This window comes from Amphiprion ocellaris, chromosome 15, assembly GCF_022539595.1.
Source record: "Amphiprion ocellaris isolate individual 3 ecotype Okinawa chromosome 15, ASM2253959v1, whole genome shotgun sequence".
Lineage (NCBI taxonomy): Eukaryota > Metazoa > Chordata > Actinopteri > Pomacentridae > Amphiprion > Amphiprion ocellaris.
The window spans coordinates 20,588,325-20,594,584 of record NC_072780.1 but is presented as its reverse complement, the minus strand read 5'-3'; the positions used below and the strand labels follow the sequence as shown (position 1 = coordinate 20,594,584).

At 35.7% G+C, this 6,260-nt stretch overlaps 1 long non-coding RNA gene across 1 annotated transcript; it reads left to right on the top strand.

The window, feature by feature from the left end:
• Positions 1 to 2,378: 2,378 nt before the first annotated feature.
• On the top strand, positions 2,379 to 4,626 carry LOC129350711 (uncharacterized). The gene is made up of 2 exons (XR_008604194.1): positions 2,379 to 2,931; positions 4,122 to 4,626. It is a non-coding gene; the product is annotated as an uncharacterized LOC129350711 (long non-coding RNA).
• Positions 4,627 to 6,260: the final 1,634 nt, after the last annotated feature.

Below are 6,260 nucleotides of genomic sequence, written 5' to 3'. Positions count from 1 at the left end.
AGTATGCGTACTCTAGATTGTTTTTGATAATTTGTTGTAGCCATTTATTTAATCAATTTTAATCCACTCCATAGCAACACCGTCTGAACTGACCAGTCTGGTGAAATTCTGGACTGGATGAGAGACTCTACCAAGAACTCTCTCTACAAAAGTAGTAAATGGCAGATACCTGACAGCCTCCACCTGCTATGAGACCTTACATTCCCAGGACATAACAAGGACCACACATCATTTAAGACTGACATCCTGGCCTGTATTTGCACCAGCCAGTCAAGATGTTATGTGTTGTTCTCCAGTTAGTTTTACTTGACTGACAAAACTAAGTGCACTGTTGGATTCCCTCCCCTACATGTTCTCCCAACTCACCTGACAGGTTATCTGGCTCAAGTATGCGTGTTTCTGCCATACATTTAAAGTATCTGAAGTTAAGAATATTTTTGGTGAACAATACATACAATCACGGCATTAAAGCAGGAGTAAAAAATGAACTGGACTGTACTGATTTTATTTTCTCACTGGTGAATGGGATGAAAATCCGTTGCAATATTACAAAACAGCAGCCTATAAATATATATATATATATATATATATATATATATATATATATATATATATATACACACATATATATATAGTATTCCAAATACTGTCAGAGCAAAAAATATTTTTAAATTGACTGTCACTGTCAACCTACTTCAACAGGCATTTTTTTGCACATTGAAATTTGAGGTTGTTTGAATGACACTATCTCAGAACAATGATGAAAAATCTATAATACTGAACAAGTAGATCAATAATCTCAGATTATGGTTGAGTTGAAATATGAAAAAAATGAAGTGGTCTATGAAAAGTCCAATCTTTGAAACCTGACATGTTGTTTTGTGTAATTTCTTTGTAAATTAGCCCTGCATCCAGTCATTACCATGACATTGGCATAATGGAACTATGACCACATATATCTTTCTGGAGATAGTGGCATTTTTTCAATGGCAAATTTTCATGCTTTGACAGATACAGTGGTGGAAAAAAGTTTTCAGGCACCTTTAAAATTTTCCACAATCTCAAATATTATCGTGAAATATTAGATGGAAAATCTTCTGTGTTTCAAAAGGTGTGACTGCATTAGACAGAAACAAATGATGCTTTTTTTGTTAATTGTTTACATGAATAACAAAACTAAATACTACCAAAATGACCCAATACTCAAAATTTCTTATTTTAAAGGAACCAATCAATTTCAAGTTTTTATTGACTTTTTTAGGATTTGTTTCGTATTATGGCTGTGACTGAACCAATAGAAATTACATTTGAAGACCTCAGATGGATTATTAATGCAATATTTCACAAATGTATAAGGTGTCCAAAAACTTTTTTCCACTGCTGTATTTAATAGCAATCTAATATGCTTATGTTAGCAAGACAAATAAATGAAAATTTCAGGCTTTTATCTTGAATTATTCTTGAGATATTATATATATATATATATATATATATATATATATATATATATATATATATATATATATATATATATATATATATATATAGCCTCAAATTTCAATGTGAGAAAAAAAATGCTGAAACTAGGTCTACGGTCCACTTAAAAAAACCATTATCTATACATGGGACAGACATATTAAGTTCCAGTAAGTTGTACAGGTGCTCTGGGATGTGACCATTCTTTGCTGCCCAGCTGGTCCTCAGAGTGCACAGTTGCAATGTACTGATTCCTGTTTTCTTTTTCTGAGCTGATAAGATGGTGTAGCTGTGTCAGTGCATTTAAAATAGCTGGGCAAACTTCTACTTGGTTGGATAAAGCATTTAAAAACACAAGTTCTTGTGTGCAAGTGAACTCTAAGAAGTCCAGATCCAGAGGCATGCGTCTGAGAATATGCTCCAAACGAGAACAAAGTCTCACATAAAGATGATTTAACAATAGTTCCTAGAACAGAGAAAAACAAAGTTATATAATGCAAAATACCAATGGGAAAAATGACTTAACCTGACTGAAAGACTAGACTGCCTCATTAGACATTTCTTTTAGAACAAATTAAGAGGAGGTTACACATACTAAACAGGAAACAGTTGAAAAATGGGCTGCATTTATCTATCATTGCACAATACCTCTTGATATAGCATGCTGTGAAAGAATGGTCGGTTATGAACAGAGCAGTCTAGGGCAGTTCATTTCAAGCTATTCGCTCACAGTTGGAACTACTTTGACTGCACAGTTTAAAACCTTTCAAGATCAGGAGTAATTTAAAATGAATCAAACCAGGACATTAACTTGAGCAGAAAACACACATAATAAAGTGTTCCCTAGACTAATTCAGTTTGCTAGGTGACCAGTTTCTTTACACTGCTCTGTATGGTTGCCACCCGTCCCTTAAAATACGGAAACGTCCTTTATTTGACAATTAATTGTTGCGTCCCGTATTGAATCAATACGGGACGCAAGTTGTTCCGTATTTTCATAAATGCCCCGTACACGTCTGTCACACACTCATCAAAACTGCATAATGAATAAAATAAAACACAGGAAATATTAAGGGCAGCCAATTTCATCTTCGTAGGACCTTTGTAGCGAGGACCCGATGCCAGGTCCAGTGGACAGACTTCAGACGTCTCTGTGTGTCCGGTCCTGTCCGGTCCTGTCTCTGGTTGCCAGGTTACAGACGCTGCTGCACCTGCACGTTTAAAAATGTCTACACCTGAAACTCCACAACGTCTAAAGAAGCAAAAACGTTTGCAAATGTACAGACTGGAGTGGGAAGAGTGGAACCCCTGGCAATGGATGGTTTTCTGTTGCTCATGGACTGGCTGAAGTAAGGCAGCATCAGGAGACAAACATGGAGGAAATATGAGAACAGAGAGAACCCAACCAGCAGGTCACAGTTTATCATCATCTAATCATCTCCTGAAGTCCATATGGTAAGTGGACATCATGATGAGATCAGCTAGATTTCCTACAGTATATGGCTGTGAATTTACCAGAGGATCCTTATAATAATGCTGATGTGGCCGTAGACTCTACACTATTTTAGTGACTCAGTAAATGCCTAAGTTGGTTATTATTTTTTAATGCTTTTTAGTTTTTAATAGACATTTATTTAATACCCTATATGTAATCAAACATGGCCTTTGCCTAAAAAGAATAATATTTCATTGCACAAGTAAAAGTATTGTAATTTTTAAAACTGTTCAAATTATTATATGTTGCTAAAAAACAAAAAAACACAAACAAAAAACACATCATAGTAATATGTCAATTAAAAAAGCCTATAGTATAGCATGTCGCCCAACAAACGTCATAGTATAGCATGTCACTCTAAAATTGTCATAGTTTAGCATGTTGCTCTTAAAACGTCATAGTATAGCATGTCGTCCAACAAACGTCATAGTATAGAATGTCACTCAAAAAATGTCAGAGTGTAGCCTTTGGTCTAAAAATGTCATACTATACATGTCGCTTCAAAAACGTCAGAGTATAGTCTTTGGTCCAACAAACGTCATAGTATAGCATGTCATTCAGAAAACGTCATAGTATAGCATGTCGCTCTAAAAATCTCGTAGTGTAGCATGTCGCTCTAAAAACGTCATCGTATAGCATGTCGTCCAACAAATGTCATGGTATAGCCTTTGGTCTAAAAACGTCATAGTATAACATGTCGCCCAAAAAACGTCATATTATAGCCTTTGGTCTAAAAACATCATAATATAGCATGTCACTCTAAAAACGTCATAGAAAAGCCTTTAGTCCACAAAACGTTGTTGTGTCCCGGCTGTCTGAAGTAGATGAGGAGCAACACAAAAACAGTACAAACGCTGGTTTCCAGAGGGTTAGACGAGTATTTATTTGAAAGAGTAAGTTTACAACAACACAACATGTGAGGGGGTTAAAAGCAAATGGGTGTTAGTAAAATAAAAATAAGTAAACAGAACTAAAAGTGAACTTCATGTTGACATTGATGGGCATTCCAACCAGGAACAAAGTAAAAGATAATCAATACGAAAAAAAACCTCTTCCTGTTCACCTCTTATAACCCCAAAACACACCGCAGTAGCACCCTAAACTAAAACTACCAATGGGTTCCCTGTTTTCCTTTCTGAACAAGTCAAAGGTCCCTCTCTATCTCCCCACACATCCACCAACCACTGGAACACATCTCCAAAGTTCTGCTGGACCAGCTCAGCTTCCCCTCAGAAGAAGTGCTGCCACCTGCCAGATGAAGGAGCCTTTTGAGAGACAGCTGGCATCGTGATTGGACTGTACTTTGGTCTGTTCCAATCCAGCTTCAGCTCCAGAGACGGCAGGCGGGACGAGTCAACGGAGGCCTGGTGGACGAAGTCATGAAGCTGAGTACAATCCAGAAAACAACAGAGGAAGAGTGCAGTGACTCAGAGCCAGAACAAACAGAGTAGCATCGTATGTCTCTTAGAAAACATCATAGTTTAGCCTTTGGTATGAAAAAACACCATCATATACATCGTATATTGTACAAATAACAAGTCAAAGGAAAGAGACATACATTGTAGAATTGTAGTAATTGTGGGCTGACTGATTTACTGATTATCAGTATTTTATTGTTTTTGCTGATTTATGGTAATAAATACATTTAAAAATGGCGCTACTTTTGCTCTGAACCTTTATCTACCTGTGGTCGCTCTGTCTTCTGAAGTGATTTGATTGGTTATCTGTCACGAATAAAACTCTTTTAACTTAACATCTGTAAACAAAACAAAAACGTATCAACAAAGTTTTCTGTTAGAGTTTGTGTTCTTCTAAGTTTAACTCCAAGATTTTAAATATTTTCATTTACTGCAAATGAATATATACTCCAAATGTTTCACTAATAATCATTATCAGCCTTAAAAACCCACAAAACACCCCTCTATACTCAACCACACTTAGTACAGTCCGGTTCCCCCTTCTATAAATCTGCTTGGAATCTTCCACTTCCTGTTTGTCAAAGTGGCCTTCTACCTGGACAGGTTTTGTTGGAGCTCATGCAACAAACATTTTGGGTAACTGCACTTTAATATGGATGGATGACACTGAATTAGAGTCTGTTTTAATGAGACTGAGTTAAAATGTGTAGCTCTGTCATTAAATAGGAAATTATTTCTCAGAATTCACAGAGAAAAGTCTGAAATGTTTGCTAGGTTAGCGTCCCACATGTTCTTTGGCTCAGCTTAAAGCTAACTCTCTCCAACTTCTGGATCTCTTGAGTTGCTTGTTGTTAAAATATCTTGCTAGAGGTGCTGAAGCTCAGAAAGTCTGAGATGTTTGTTCAAAATAAGCTCATTCTCAAGTCTTATCTGAACTGTCCTCTTTTGTTTGAACTTTCCCTAAACTTAGGAGTTAATGACAGAGCAGCACATCCAGACTCAGTCTCATTTATGTAGAGATTAAACTTCAGTGTCATTCATTGATGTTAAAGTGCAGTTTTTCAAATGTTTGTTGCACATGCTCCCGACCAAACCAGTCCAGGTGGAAGACGATGTGAAGAGAAAGCTCCAGAGGATGAATATCACACATTTACGTTGGAAATAAATGTCCTTTAATTAGACATTGTCATGCAAAAGTTGGATTTCCCTTTAATGATGTTCAAATCTTTGTTGAGTGTTTTGTTGATGTTGGTTTCTAAATGTTTTTTGACACTCGGCCCCAAAGATTAAAACCTTCTACGGCTCACAAGCTGCAACAATTCACACATTATCAACTATCTTTCTGACTAAACTAAGATAAAAAGTGAAAAACTGCCTGATTCCTGCATCATGAATGTAAATCTTTTTGGTTTTTATGACAGTAAACTGAATATATTTGGGTTTGACATTTTATAAACCAAAACAAGAAATGAATTACTGGAGAAAACAATCAACAGATTAATGGACAAAGAAAATGTGTTTTCCAACATGTATAGCTGAATTACTCCAACATTACAAGATACATACAATTTTAATTCAATTTTATTCATATAACGCCAATTACAGGTGAAATTGTCTCAAGACACTTTATTTTTCCATTTTCTGTCACATTTAAAATATGACAAAGTAAGAAATTTAAACCGCTTGACTAATCCAATTTATTATTTGGTTTTTAAGAGACTAATCGACAACTAAAATAACTTTCTCCACTAAAACTAATAAACATGAGGTCAAATAGAAGGAACAGTTTTAAATACTGCAGTCCCACAATGACAAGAATAAAGTTTCTCAACAAAAACTAAATCTGCTGGTGGATTCCGATAAAGTCCTAA